Source organism: Nothobranchius furzeri, chromosome 13 (assembly GCF_043380555.1).
Source record: "Nothobranchius furzeri strain GRZ-AD chromosome 13, NfurGRZ-RIMD1, whole genome shotgun sequence".
Classification (NCBI taxonomy): domain Eukaryota; kingdom Metazoa; phylum Chordata; class Actinopteri; order Cyprinodontiformes; family Nothobranchiidae; genus Nothobranchius; species Nothobranchius furzeri.
Window position 1 is genome coordinate 32,896,944 of NC_091753.1, and position 16,335 is coordinate 32,913,278.

The following is a 16,335-nucleotide window of genomic DNA, read 5'->3' on the forward strand; positions in this document are numbered from 1 at the left end:
ACTGTAAAACAGGTCTATCTGCTCTAAACGGGTTGGCATTCATCCTCCAAACAGAAGTTTTGCACTTTGTGTCTGGAGTATTTTAGGGGTAAGAAAAAGGATTTAGGTGAACCTTCAAATAAAAACAAGACAAGCTCAGTTTTCTAGCATTTATTTAGTTAAATATGTGCAAAAGTACATTTTATTGGCCTGATTAATATTGTAAATGGTAAAAACAGACAAATTCTCACTGAAAGAGGCAGTTCATGGATTTATTGTGTCTGATGGCTGTTTTGTGCACCAAAAACAGCAGCTTAGCCATAGTAACAGGTTGGCAAGTATAGCCTTAGCAAATCTTGCATGTTGACGTGAATGGAATGCTTTTTAGCTTGTTAGCTGGCACAGTCTAGCACTTAGCTAGGTGTTTGCTTTCCAAACTTCCTCCAAGCTAAAGCAAACTGTTACATTCGGTTTTTAGATATTTCACATCATCCAAGTTTTCACTCGAGCTAGCCACGCCGCAAATCTGATTTCCAAGGAAGCAAAGCCTGATTTTTAGACATATTGTCTTATCTTTACAATAAATTGAAAAAATATTTAGAAAAATGACATAACTTAAGAAAAGGTACCATAATTTTTGGTTCGTTTTAAGATCCTTTTATTGGTTTTTAAATCATTGAATGGTTTAGGTCCGCCTTACTTGCAGTCTGTTACAGCCATATACCCGGTACGGGTACTTCGTTGAGAGAACTGTCTCCTGCTATCTGTACCCAGGACATCTCTAAAGACGTAAGGTGACAGGTCATTTTCTGTGCCAGGCCCTAAGCTTTGGATTGAGCTACCTAACTTTGTGAGGGCTTCCACTTAGTGGCAGCTTTTAAACTTAGGCTGAAGATGTTTTTATATGACTCGGCCTTTCCTTCCTGCCATTAGTATTGTAATTTAGTTGTTTTAGTGTGTACTAATTTATTTTATTTCTGTTGTTCTGCGTTTTTTATGTTCTGTACAGAATTTGTACATGTTAAGCGCTATGTAAATAAAGACTGAGTTAAGATGGTTCTTAAATGATCCAAATTTTCTTGTTTTGAGTAAAATTCTTAAACCAACTAAATAATCTAATATTATTATTTATTTATTTTTACCATAAGATTTATTTCTGAATTCTGGCCAAGCAACTTTTACCGTTGGTGAGATTTTTTTTTCTACTTAAACTAAAAACAAGATAAAATGTAAAAAAAAATTGGCTTTTTAACTTTCTAAGAGATCTTATTTTTCAGAGCGGTTTAAAGTAAGTTTTTAAATAAATATTAAAAATTGTGTCATTCTGCACAGAGACGCTAAAGGCAAGGATCTTTAAGGTCTAGTGCAGTGATGAGTTACTAAACAAAGAATGCCCCATGAAGTCACACAGATTAAACCAGTAGAGCTAATTTAATGGTAACGTACTCGTGTGTCCAGTTTCCCTGGTCAGTACTGGAGTTTTAGATAGCAGAGCATTTCTTTGTTAGGCTCAGACCACTGCTAACGACCTTGTGTGTGCGCACGCATACACACACACACACACACACACACACACACACACACACACACACACGCACACACACACACGCGCACACACACACACACACACACACACACACACACACACGCACACACAAATACAAACAACAAGAGGTTTAAGTAGATTAGTGAGCAGCCTATTACCAGGACACGTCCTTGACATGGAGGTCAGTAAAACAGGACAAGACCAAATTTGGTCCAAGAGTATATATAGAAGTACATTCTCACCAGAGTATGACATTTTTAAACATTGAATTTCCCTTCATGACTTTACATTTTTATTCTGTTTAATTATGTATTTGCATTTTTTTAAAACCTAAAATACTCCAGAAATGTTTGATCGGAATATTTTTATTGCAGAATTTCATTTTCAAAAATTCAGTATCAAAATTCCAGCTGCAAAATTTCTACAACAAAGTGACATCCTGGTGACGCAAACAGAGGCAATCGTAACTCGATCGAGTCGACACCTCACTGGTGTCACGTGTTCATTGAAGCGTAATTTGATTGAATAAAGAAAATCAAGCGAGATTACTTTTGATTGGGTCAACAGGAGGTCACTTCAGTGGTTGAATTTTTTTTTATTTGAAATTCTGTTGTTTAATTTTGGCTGATAAAATATTTACAAATTAAATCTTTGCTGATGTACTTTCATTTAAACAATTCATAAAACATAATTTTACAGAATAAAAATTCATTGTCAAAAAAAAAGTCAAATTCTGATGAGGCTGAATTTCTTCCATACAAGATTGCTTTTATTGGTGTTAAAATTCTGATTAGAAAGAAGAAGTTACACCTAAGGATGCATTTGATGCACCTAAAGTCTTTCATTAAAATACACCTTTTTTAGAACATTACTCACATATTAGAAATATCCATCTTTCTTCCACTGTGTCAGTTTTCTATGTTTCATTTTCATTTCTCGACAAACACCAAGTGACTCCTGATGTCCTCCATTCACACAGTATTTCCCACAGGCATGTGTACGTAGACACCCCGTGAACTGGCGCTGCCTACTGGAGCTGCCATAGTGGCCGGCCGCCATCTTAGATGGGTCTCCATTTGCCCACAATGCATTCATTTCTACTGAGGAAGGTGCTTACCCAACTACAAAAACACGTTTTATCAAGCTTTTTCACAAAGTCGGACACATGGTATGGCATGATAATTAAAATATACATATAATTAAACAAAATAAATGAAAGGAAATTGAAATAGAAATTCCCATCAGGTAGGCTAGAAAAGTCTACAGTAATCCCATGTGATCTTTTCAAAACCTGTGTTTGTTGTTGCGACCGCAGGCTGCACAAAACAGGAATAGTTGTATCTCTGCATTGACTTTGGAGAGTGAGGAGACCCATCCAATATGTGGTTCCTGAGCCTTTAGATGGTCTCTCAGTCTGAGTTGTATTACTGACATGAATAGACCTTTTGCACCATATTCCAGTTTTAGTGTTTCACCTAGGGATGAGTACCGAATTCGGTACTTTTTAAGGTACCGACCGAATTCCATAGAACCGACCGAACACCGATTCACGTCATTTCAAACGGTGCCTCGTTTCGGTACTGCCAAGACAGTTGCGCATGCGCAAGAGCGTTATGTCGCCGGTCCCTGCGAGCCCGTTGTAAACAGAGCAAGCATGGTAGAAAGAACGCACGCTAAAGCTTGGGTCCACTTCACTAAATGTGATGGGTAACTGGGTGATGAAACTAGCGACAGACAACGATCTAAGTGAGACATCCTCATCTTAATCTGCTCCAGTAGGTAAATAAAATGTTTAAGATAACGTTACCTTGATTTGTTAGCTTCAGGTTAGCTTCCGTTTCGCTAATGGTGCGTTCGCTTTCTCCTCGGAACTCCGTATTTCCGACTAGAAGAACATGAACGCGCTCTAAAGTTTGGCTTTACTTTACTAAATGCGACGGGTGATTGGGTGAAGGTAAAACCAGTGACAACGATCTAAGTTTGAGGCATCATCGTTTTAATCTGCTCCAGCAGCTAAATAAACTGTTAAAGATAACGTTAGCTTGATATGTTAGCTTCCATTGCCACCATTGTTATCAGCTAATGGTGCGTTCGCTTTCTCCTCGGAAATTCTAACTTCCCAGTAGGAAAAATCAAATGAAAAAGGACGGCAAAAGGAATGAAGATACACAGTAAATTTAGTTCACAGTAAAGATGTTTGCTTCAGTTTAACTATCAGCTTATAAAACTACAAGGACGATGTTAAAATACAAACTTGTATGTTATTTATCGTGATATTTATCAAATATGGTTATATATTGAGAAAAATATATATTTAATTATAAAAGAGAATTAAAATAATAAACACTCAAAAGTATCGAAAATTGGTACCGTTAAGTACCGGTATCGACTCGTAGGTACCGGGAATTAGTACCGGATCGATTCAAATGTCAAAGGTACCCATCCCTAGTTTCACCTGTACAGCATAATGTAAGATCTGTGATCCGTAGAGAGAACAGCTACGTGCTTTGGCATATAAACATATGCTGGCTTAACACAAGGACAACATGCAGGTTACATGAGTATAAAACATGTTTGGTTACAGGAGACAGAACTGTAGCTTAAAATTTAAACACTGGAGTAAAGAAGACATGCAAGGATGATGTGATTTTTATTGACTATGTGTGGTCTAAAGGCGACGATGCATTTTTGCATTCACTCCCATATTTTATGTTGTACAATAATGTAATGTAGTAATGCTACACAAATGTAGCATTTTTATTGGAAATTTGAGGTCAGATTTAATAAGTGTGACATTTTGTGCATACTGTTGATGAGCTGCAGTTTTAAAATGTTTCACTCATTGGTAATAATTTTACAACAGCTTCCTGCTTCAGGAGCCCTGGTAGCAATAAATTCAATCTGTCAGCAAGCTTATCTGATCAACCAGAACCCATTTCTGTGTTTTTTAAACACATGTCACTCAAAGTGCTATCAACAAACAGGTAAAACACCATTTTTACAGAAATGGTAATTATAATGGCAGACATACAATATGACGATCACGTTTACAACCAGAGTTCTGAGTGGAGGATGATGATTAGGACCAGATAACAGCAAAGGCAGGATTCATATGTGGGGACAAATCTGCAGCTGGAGTTAAGTAGAAACTGAAAATATATCTCTCTCATATAAGCTCTTTCATATATTATTATAAGCTCTTTTATATGATTAAATATGTATCTCTCACTTTTGCCCCTTATATATTATCATAAATACATTATTATATGCCTTTTCATGGAATCTTGTTATAATATCAAAGACCTCTCTGTGCCTTTTCTGCTCAAGCTGAACAGCTGCATAAGGGAGTGAAAGCGTTCCTTCCTTCAGTTCCTCAATACAAGAACAACTGTCTTTGTTAGCAAAGGATGTTGCAGGATGTGTCCTGATCATCTCAAGGTTGCATGTCCTTGGGATGAATTGGTCTTTCATTAACAAGGCTATTAGCTGACGTGCGTCTGCAGGTGCAGATGGCAGAATTACGTGTGTGGCAAACTACGTATGTAACATTCCTGTAATCTTCAATAAAAATCAGCCGTTTTCAGCAGAACGGCGAGAGTCTGTCCGAAGCATCTGGCAAGAGCAGGTCGCGGGACTTGCTGCAGAGACTCTCCCCCTCATGAGCGGTGAAACAGTGAATGGACTTCTGATCATTTGTCTCCACGTTCTGTCAACTTAAAAGGTGTTTAACTCCATCTTCTCCGTACCCGTGCTTGGTCTAGCAGAAGAAAGACCAACAAATTTGGCGTCACGAACAGGATTTTTTCTTTTTGAAGAAAAAGGAGTTTTTGGAGGACAATTTGACCAACCGACCCAGTGAACGATCTTGGCACAGAACACCGCGGTGGAAAACAAGGTGAGCAGAACCTTATTTTCTAAAATCTGCTCATTGGATTTATCCAAAGTCTTTGTGTCCAGAATCATAGTAGCTGTGGTCCTAAAATAATAGTTGGAGAAGAAAGTGGAGACAAGTGCAGAAAGAATAAGAGATTTTTCTGTAATGGTTTAATGGTGAAATGAAATGAGGATTTTCTAATGGTTTAATGAGTAAATGAGAAAAGGAAATAGTACAGAAATAGGGGTTGGAGGCCCAGAGCATTAATAAGCTCTAAATTCCATAGGGGTTGGAGGCCCAGAGCATTAATAAGCTCTAAATTCCATTTAAAGAAGGGTTGGAGGCCCAGAGCATTAATAAGCTCTAAATTCCATTTAAAGAAGGGTTGGAGGCCCAGGACAAGGTCCTAAATTCCATTTTCCAGGTCGTGGCTGACCACACTATTTGCTGACGAGCGGATAGAATATATAACGAGGTTATATAATGCTTGGCTGGATCCATAGGTGTGGGAACCCTAAAAGTCCACAGGTCAAGGACCTGGTTTTATGTTAAGGGAAGGGGAGGCTAAAGAGAGCTCCCTGGATTTTAAGGTCAAGGACCTGGTTTTGTGTTAAGGGAAGGGGAGGCTAAAGAGAGCTCCCTGGATTTTTAAGGTCAAGGACCTTTTGCATGAGATGAGAAAAATGTTCTGAGGTAACTGTTTTTGCATAAGATGATAAATGTTTTGACTGCTTCTGTGTGAAGAGAGCAGTGCTTTTGGCTATTTCTGCGTGCTTTTGGCTGTTTTTGCATAAAATGAGCAATGTTTAAATATGACAAGCAGCCCAGTTGAAGCCACGAGAAATAAGGTTTTATTGAGAAAGTCAGCGGAAGAGGCGATGAAGAAAAAAGGGGTAGATGTTAACAGTAGAGGTAACTGGAGAAAGATTTGGGAAGTGAAGGCTGCAGAATCGAGAGAAAAAAAAAAAAAAGGCACAGCTGTAGACAAGCTTCCTGTGTGTGTAAGCTGAGTTCAGCCTGTGTGTGTGAGGCGCAGCAAGAGGCTGCTTACGGCTCTGGATTGAAAGTGCAGCACTAGGAGAGTGCAGAATGCAGAGCAGAGTTTTGGGAGCTCCATGTGTGTGCGTGTGAGTGTACAGCGCTGGGTGTGTGTGTGAAGGCCTGATGCGGTACCAGAAAATAAATAAATAAGATAAATAAGAGCTTTAAAAAGTTGCAACTCGTCTATGTAAATTACACTGCAGTGCTAAAATTAATGTTTGGAGCTACGCAAAATTCAAATTCTGCAACCCTGTTCTGATCAGTCTTTGAACAGAACACCATAAGTTAATAAATAAAAGGTTTTTAAAGTAACATATGCATATGTATGTGTGTATGTATGTATATGTGTATACATATATACATATGTAGTGTAGAAGCGTGATAATCATTTGTGTGTGGGGCAGCATGTGAGTGACCCCGATCTGGGGGTTAAGTGACCTGGAGATGAAAAAAGGGAAAAAACCACCAAGAAACGCAAGTAAGGATGTAAATGACAGCTTTATTTTAGAAATATAGTCATATAGCTGCTAAACAGTAAAATCAAAACAGATCTGCAGAAAATAAATATATAAACTATTCCTCAGAGCGCTCTCAAAAAAATTGCAATTGGATTTGCTCTAATGTTACATAAGGCCTGCTTAAAAGCATAGTAAGCATTAAATTCTGAAAATAACCAGTGCAGTGTTAAATAAATTCTGTGCTTAAAATATTATATATATAGAGAGAGAGAATAAATAAGTGACGAACTGACTTACTTTAAAAAAAAAAAGACTGTGACAAACAAAGAATGTCGTCTGTGCCATGTGAATGAGTGGATGCGTGTCTTCTTGCATGAGCTGCTTTCGCTGGATCTTCTGAATGACTCAGTTTTTAATAGAGGGAGCAGCTGCTTGAGAAACAGGGTGCGGTCCATGTTTTTGCTAGACGGTTATTTAGTTCAAGAGACTGTGGAAACAATAGAAAAAGAATTTATCGTTAGTGTGAGGACAAGAAAATCCCTTAAAATACAAAAGTTGTATGGTCGTGGTTATAAAGGAAGTATTTTGTCTGATTATGGGCCGTGGAGTCAGCTGGACTCCCTCGCTCTCACAGTTTTTCTGTGTAACATGCAGTTTTAAGCCATTTGTGACTTTAGAAAGGATATTTTTCGGTGTTTTGGACGTACCTTAAGGCTTCTGGTTAGGGTATTCAGGAGATCCTTCCTCTCGGGCAGATCTAGTGAGAATGACTGGAGTTTCAGCCTGGGGACCTGACTCCACCCACTTTTACACACAGGAGTTCCGCAGTCTAAAAATAGCACAGGGTGCTGCGAAAAGCAGCTCTGAACCTCTCAGGATCATCTTTATGAAAACCATAAAATTAACAAATAATCAGTAAGGAAATAAAATATTTGTTAAATCTTGCTATAAAACAAAATCCAATAATTGTCTTGCCTCAACTTTAAGAACCATTAACGTTAATGGCTGGATTTTGGGACGCTGAATAATGAAAAAACAGATAAACTAAGTATTATTTCCTGTAACCTGGCTAGAAACTGTACTAGGCTGTTTTGAGTTAAAAACTGGTAGTTATTTTCCCAAAATAAAATAGATAAATAAAAAATGAAAGGAGGGATCTTGCATTTGGGATAGATTGTGCCTAAAGTTTAAAACCTGTGTAGAACCGATTTGACGATTCAGAAAAATTGTGCATAGGAAGTAGTCTAGATTTACCTTTGAGTCAATAAAGTCGACTAAATATTAGAAACCATCGTTGATTTTGATTTGTAAAAGAGAAAGTTCTGTCATTTTAACTCAATCAACATATTTAAGGAAAACGTTTGCTGTGCATTGTGGCAGGCATGAACTTTACTGGGTGGGCCTGTCACAACCAGCTGCAAAGAATGTTTGGCTCTGACTTCTATACAAAGAGAACCTGGAAGCCCTCACCAAAGAGAACCTGGAAGCCCTCACCAAAAGCTGTGACTCATAACATAAAGACGGGGAGCACTACAAGATGGACAAAGAGGCAGAAACTTATTTGCCCTGCTGCTGATGAAACAAAGTACAAAAGGGGGAGCATGTGTGCTAACATGTGAACTTCAATCAATGACGGTGGTCATCCTGGACTTACAAAGAGAGGCTCAAAAGAGACTGTTTCCTATGGTTACACCCAGTAAAAGATTGCTTGCTGCAGTCAGGTAATGAACAAGGCTTTTTGGCAACAACCAGTTGAATTGATGAAATGTCAGAACTGTGGAAAATTTACTAAACTACTGTAGAACATAGTTAACTGAGAAAGTTAGCCTAAAAAAAAAAAAAAAAAAAAAAAAAAGATAATAATAATAACAATAAATAAATAAATAATAGGATTAGTAACCTGGATTTCAGCCCAACTCATCATTGGACGTCAATATAATCTTTATTGTCTTAGGATTCTCAGCTGCAGCGGACATGCAGTAAAGCCTTATTTTCTTTTCAAAAAGTCATTCATCGGCGTCATCACTTATCTTCATTAGTTAAGGAAACGGTGTCTATTTATAAGTCTAGGAGAACGCTTTAGGCTTCAACAGTTTTCTCCTTCGAGCAAACATGCGCAAATTTCCGGACAGTTTATAGTAACGTTCCATCCCATTCCATTCATTGCATAAAAATAAACATTAAATGAATAATTTGGCATTCAGCTGACTAAATGATTCATGGAACATCTCATCCGAGACAATAGTGAGGTAGAAAATAATGTTACAAGATATTGAATAAATGGTACCCCTCATTCGATAAAAATTATGTTCACATTTTTTATCTTGTGAAATCTTTAACATAATATTTTTAATTGGCCTTTTTGACGACAAATTGGCTAACAAGTCTTTAGGATTATCATCGCAGGATGGCATGATAAATAAATAAATAACATAAATAAATAAATAGATAAAAATAAGAGAGAAAAAGCAAAATTAATTAAATGAAACGTAATAGTCATAAAACGTTAAATTGATCTAAAATCTGTCATTCAGTGCCACTGGAAAAAGGAAGAGGATAGGGGAGTATTTCTTAGCACAAATCACGTTATTGATTTAGCAATGCAGCTTAATTTCAGATGCTTTAAGGATGATACTAACTTGTGTTATAGATGGAGAAGTAGCACAGAAACACACTTCTAGATGTGGAGATAAAAAAAAAACTGCTGATTACCAATACTATGCACAAACAAACCTGTAACTGCAGTTTCGTTATTTACAAATTAACCTTAAGTAGTGAATTAATTCTTAGGATTTCTTGTGCTAAGTGAGGTTCTTAAAAAAAATAAAATAAAGAAGGTAAGAAAGACAAGTAGTTTAGGTAAGGGACAACCTGAAACTTTTTGGTTGAATTGATAGTAAAGTGATTGTCCTAATTTCTAATTGGAGAGATCACATCGCAACGTGAGTTTAGAACAGCAGTTATGGGAAGTTTTGTTGGATTAATTTGATTACACGCTTTAGGTCTTATTTTTTCTTTCCACTGATTTAGCGTTAGGTTAAGTATTTCACACTTTCGCTTCAGTCTGACATTTGCTTGGTGTGTGAGGGCACAGAGACGTGTATGGACCGTGTGTTTGACTGTGTTTGTCTTGTTTGTTTGCTTATTTATCTATATGGGCATGGCCGAGCCTTGAGAAACATCAACAAAGACATTGGACTATTCTGAGTAAATTAACCAATTCAAATTCAAATTCAGGATCCTGAAACAATTTGGTTATAACCTCTAATTGATGAAGGACATCTTAAGAATTCATTATACAAGGCTTCCTCTCCAGTGTTGCCGGAACTGTTATAAAACCCATGCATGGTTGTATATTTTAGTTTGATCATTTATACTCATTGAATTATTGTTGTTTGCTTTATGTTTTAATTTCTTTGCAATTTTTTCTCTGTGACACAGGTGGAGATGCTGGTGGCAAAGTGGATCCCACTCATTTCTTTCTCCCACACACATTCTTACTCTCTCCCTCTCTCTCTGTGTATGTGCATGTGTATGTGTTTGTGTGTCTGTGTGTGTCCATGTCGTGATGTCACTATACCTTTAATTGCGCTTGCTGTTTGTAACTGTATGTGTCTGATGTTGAAGGTATCAGAGGCTAGGGTCAGTAAGAGCTAGGACATTTTTGTGCATAACCTCTAATCCCTAGGCGATCGGTCCGGGGAACTTCTGGTCCGGCCGGAGTGTGAATCTTCCTACCAACTATCTGCCGAGATCAAGGACTGCACAAGCCGAGAAAGCCTTCATTGGACCAAAACTACACACACGAAGATGCTTCGCCTTCGGTGCCAGGCGTCTGGGTCCTGCTAAAAGTCACCAAAAGGAAGTGGACGGAACCAAGGTGGACCGGGCCATACAGGATCACGGAGAGGACATCACACGCTGTCCGGCTGGACGGGAGGAGCCTAACCTGGAAGAGAAGCAGCCGACATCTGCCTGACCAGAAAAAGTACCCAAGGACCAGGACGAGAAGCAGCTGACATCTGCCTAACCAGAAAAAGGATCCAAAAACCAGGAAGAGAAGTAGCTGACTACAGTAGCGTGCCAAGCTACCACCACATCCTGCAGGACGAGAATCGTGACATCATCACCCCCTGCAGCTGCCTGGAGCCAGTGGAGGGACCTCAACAGGGGGAAGAAGTAACCACCCTATGAACATTCTACAAGGGTTATATTTAACACCCTCCATTTATTTTATCTGGGTTCTATTTCACACCCTCATTTATTTTACAAGGGTTATATTTTATACCCTCTACTCATTTTATATTATTACTCATTTACCTGTTTAGTATTAGATATATGTTTGCGCTCATTGCATTTATACAAACTTAATGTACATTCTGATCACTCATTTGTCCTGGCCGGAAGAAGATTCTGAGGGTAACATAATTCAACGAGAATCCTTTCCAATAGTCTGGTATCCAAGTAAACTAAACCGGTTGGCATACAGGGACAGCAGGTTGGGGTTGTGGAACGACAGATACTTTTGCGATTTCACTGACCTGGAAGATTTGGTAACAATAGCAATTTTAGCATATAGTGCGTTCTCTGGTACTGATTACAGCAGCTATAACCCATACAATTTCTTAAATTAACACCTGAATAAGCTTGTTACTTGCGGCTGTTGCTGTATCCCCTGTCTTAGGCAACTAGTCCAGAGATCGATTACCATTGCCATCTCTCCTCCACCTGCTGACCCAATTATCCAGATGCCCTTGTTACTAGCCAATCCTAAAATCTATTTGGGAGGGGAACCCTCTGATGAAAGTGATGACTCTCATGATGAAGAAGATGTTGTTAGAGTGTGAGAATGTTCAGTGATTAATGTAACGACCCTTTCACTAGTTCATTTCTATGCATTTTTTGATTGTTTTGTTTTTATTTTTTTGTTGATCATTGATGTCCTAGGCATGCACACTCTATGCCAACAGGCGTTCGCCCCAAAATTGAGATATGACAAATGGGGGGACATGAGGGAATTTTCCCTATAAACATATGATAATTAGGGTTTTTCGCCCTCATATGGAGTTGCATGCGATCCATACATGTTGTAACATGTTCAGTTGAAAGTATGATCATGTTTTTTGTATTAGTTTACTGCTAGAAAGATGAGTAAATGTAATCTGATTGGTTGTTTGTATTGGTATTTTAAAAACTTTGCTTATTGGATTCTTTTTGATGGAATTTGGTGTTATTGTTTTGATTTCTTATATCTTTATTGAACTCTTAAAAGAGTTCAAAAGGGGGATTGAAAATATATATCTCTCATATAAGCTCTTTCATATATTATTATAAGCTCTTTTATATGATTAAATATGTATCTCTCACTTTTGCCCCTTATATATTATCATAAATACATTATTATATGCCTTTTCATGGAATCTTGTTATAATATCAAAGACCTCTCTGTGCCTTTTCTGCTCAAGCTGAACAGCTGCATAAGGGAGTGAAAGCGTTCCTTCCTTCAGTTCCTCAATACAAGAACAACTGTCTTTGTTAGCAAAGGATGTTGCAGGATGTGTCCTGATCATCTCAAGGTTGCATGTCCTTGGGATGAATTGGTCTTTCATTAACAAGGCTATTAGCTGACGTGCGTCTGCAGGTGCAGATGGCAGAATTACGTGTGTGTATGGCAAACTACGTATGTAACATTCCTGTAATCTTCAATAAAAATCAGCCGTTTTCAGCAGAACGGCGAGAGTCTGTCCGAAGCATCTGGCAAGAGCAGGTCGCGGGACTTGCTGCAGAGACTCTCCCCCTCATGAGCGGTGAAACAGTGAATGGACTTCTGATCATTTGTCTCCACGTTCTGTCAACTTAAAAGGTGTTTAACTCCATCTTCTCCGTACCCGTGCTTGGTCTAGCAGAAGAAAGACCAACAAAACACAAAAATACCCAGTGGCAGCGGATGATTGACACACATGCTTCATACATGAGCAGCTGGATGTTCAGAGATTCAGAAAATACATCCAGCTAAATAAACTAACACGTTTACTTGAATAATTCAGCAGCTGCTGCAAGTAATATATAATATTGTTATTCAATTGCAGCATTTATTGACTTCATCTGGGTTTTGAGAAATTAAATTCAGTAAATGCTTCTTCATGATTATTCACTTAGGTGCTTGCAAGCACAAAATGTGTCCCAAAGAGTGCACTGCATTCATTAAAGCATTCTAAAATGTGCATCTTATTCACCTAAACACACTTTTAGTGTCACTGGTAAGACGGCCAAATAGTTTAACCGGAGGCAGCAGCCGTGGATGTTAGCCTTACCTCTGAATGACATTCACTCTATAGATGTAATCAGTGCACCTGAGATGAAGCTAATTGGATCAATTAAATGGACCAAAGGGTGCTTATTTAGATTTGCTGAAGCAGAGGAGCTTCTTAGTATGAATGCTGTCAGGAAAACTGTATTTATCAACAGAAACTAGCAGGTTAGTGTAAAACAAGAGTTAAAATATGTGATTCTAGTTAAAACCGTCAATGTCAACTCCGGAAAAATGGTGAAATGTTTTAATTTTTTGCATTTTTTTTTTCAAAGCCAGGAGGGCCACAAACTGATGTGGACGGATAGAGATAGACCCCTGCTCTCTGTGAGAAATAATCATTTTAATATAACTAATCAATTAAAAATAAGAGGTGAGGTAATATGGTTCACACCCTCCATATTTTCTGTTTGGTCCACTGTGGTTCAACCTGCAAACTGATGGATTAAATACCGAATCAAGTTTCAAAAAGAACGACTGCTCCACTTTTTTTTATTTAGGCTGTTCAAGTCAAAGAGAGGACAAACTAATATTTTATCCTAAATAAATACTGAAACGATCTATTCTTTTTATATGATGCTTTTAATAATAAAGGAAATTTAAATTCACTTGAATTAATTTTGATTGATGCTGAAATTTACTTCTCAAGCACTCAGAAGTGTTACTCTAAAGATCTTTTTCTGCATTTTTTTTCTTTTTCTTCTCGAAGTGAAAGACTTTTCAAACCATCCATCCATCCATTTTCTGAACCCGCTTGTCCACGAGGGTCGCAGCGGGGGGTATCTCCAGGGGTCAATGGGCAATCAGGCAGGGTACACCCTGGACAGAGAGCCAGTCCATCGCAGGACTTTTCAAACCATTTAAAAATATCTAAAGACATCAAAGCGCTACCAAAACAGCCCCGCACACCTGCATGTGAAGCACTGTTGTGTTTCTCAAGCTTCATCAACGCTGCATTTTTATGAGGAAGTAGTCAAAACAGTTTGATAAATTGTCACATGCTATTATGTAGAATGAATCATCAAAAAGGTACAAAACGACCCCTGATTGTTAGAAAATTGCAGGTTTATTATTGATTATTATAATTTTTGCTGTGATTACAAAGTTTGAGCAAAGCAGACCTGACTGAATTTGGCCAAATTGAGAAAAAAAGAAACAAATGGCTGAAAAAAGAAGGTAAACAGACCAACAGTAAGTCTGTGACAGGAATTGGGGGGGATTGTAACAGCAAGGGAAAAGGTCACAGTCATAATTGGGGCCATTCATCATGGCAGCGTTTTTAAATAAGTGTTATGTGCGATCCATCCACTCATGTATGAGCCGAGGGCTCTGAGAGGCTGATGATAAGAATGTGTGAAGACAGTCCAGCCTGCAGACCTCTTCTGTCCATTCACTGCTGCATAAAGATGCTGTTTAGGGTGTGTGAGCTAGCAGCTAACGTAAAAGACGAGGAAACCACATGGCTGAACAGAACTGCAGTGTCTGCTATTTATTAGATGTTTCTATATTTTTTACGGTAATTTTGCTTTTCCATCTCCTCTGGTTTCAGCTATCTAAGAAAGTCATAATGAACATAATGTTGATGTCAAATTTTCTAAATGACAATTTTCAAACCCCAGCTGACTCTCCAACATTTGACCGTTTAAAACCTAAAATATGAAACTATGTTTCAAATAATAAAATTTTCTAAACAAAAAACATTTTTTGTTATGTTATTTTACCTTCTGCAGAATATTCAAAACACATTCATAGTAACAAGGAAATAAAATTTGTCCATGTCTTCTTTTAACTCTCCACCAGGGGGCAGTAGAAATGTACAGAACATGGCAGGTTTATGATAAAAGCACTAGTCTTCCACTGGATGCGTTGGTGGCGCTTAACATAAGTTCCCTCTGCAAAACGCTGCTGGTCCTGCAAGCAGAGGCGGAACTAGCCTAAATGGCGCCCTGTGCGAGAACCCCCCCCCCCACCCCCCCCACCCCCACCCACACACACACACACACACACACACACAAGAAAAAAAATTATACCTACAACTTTGTTTCAAATTGTGGGGAGTGTATTATATATAACAACGTTTGCTAACTGAATGCAACATCCAGCTCCTGGCCACCTTCTCACCACTTGTCAAAGTTCTACTGAAATAGTGATGACAACATCTGGCATCGCCTTCATTCCTGGGAAATATAAAAGTAGTTGGCACCTTAGGTCCTCTTCGAACTAGCTCTGTGCGTATGCTGTTGGTAATTGGTGATGGCCACTTGGTTGGGTCTGAAGAAAGAGGCTCATCATCACCTTCAATGGGACTCATTGGTTGATCGTTTTCAGGCTTCTCTATTGACAGAAAACAGAAGCATAACTCAACACATTGCTATGTGGACCATTTCACATATTCTATTAAAATACAATATGTGACATTTAAATTTCTCTAATGTTTGCAGGACACAAACACACACACACACACACAAAACTTACCTGACGTATCTTGTTGGGGAGATGTGGCAGCTGGCTGTCCCTCATCAAGTTCACATTCGGTAAATCCTCTAATACAGGCCCGGGCCTGTATTTGACTCAAGCTCATCAAGCTCCGGGCCTTTATTGGAAGGAGGACCAGAATTAGAGGCAGGCCTCAATTTCTATTTGAGCAAAATGAACGAATGATTCGCTGGTGCTGAAAGAAATAATACTCTGAGGTATTTTTGAATACTTTGTACTTTTATTTGAGTATTTCTCTAACACCAGTACTTTTACTTGTAAATGAGTAATATTTTAGCATTGTAACAGTACTTGTATTTGAGTACAGATTTTCAGAATTCTTTCCACCACTGCTGAAAACTGTAAATGCTCATTTACCCAACCTAACAACGTTCTCACTCGTTGAGACAAGGAAGGACATTTAAATAAAATGATATTTGTTATTTTTTTCTCTTCAGCTGTTAGAGGGCAATATTTTCAGTTCTAGCCCCTCACAAATTGATGCCTTAGTTCATCATGTTAATTCCTCTTTACGTGTGGCATTAGATGATGTAGCCCCTTTAAAAAAGAAGGTAATTAGGGACAGGAAGTTGGCTCCCTGGTTTAACTCTCATTTACGAGCCTTAAAACAAAACTCTAGGAAATTGGAGAG

At 38.2% G+C, this 16,335-nt stretch overlaps 1 long non-coding RNA gene across 1 annotated transcript; it reads right to left on the reverse strand.

Annotated features, from left to right (window-relative positions):
* Window positions 1-6,919: 6,919 nt before the first annotated feature.
* LOC129163982 (uncharacterized) lies at window positions 6,920-8,732 on the reverse strand. Its single transcript, XR_008563781.2, has 2 exons — window positions 7,606-8,732; window positions 6,920-7,385 (listed from the first exon to the last, which is right to left on the reverse strand). It is a non-coding gene; the product is annotated as an uncharacterized lncRNA (long non-coding RNA).
* Window positions 8,733-16,335: the final 7,603 nt, after the last annotated feature.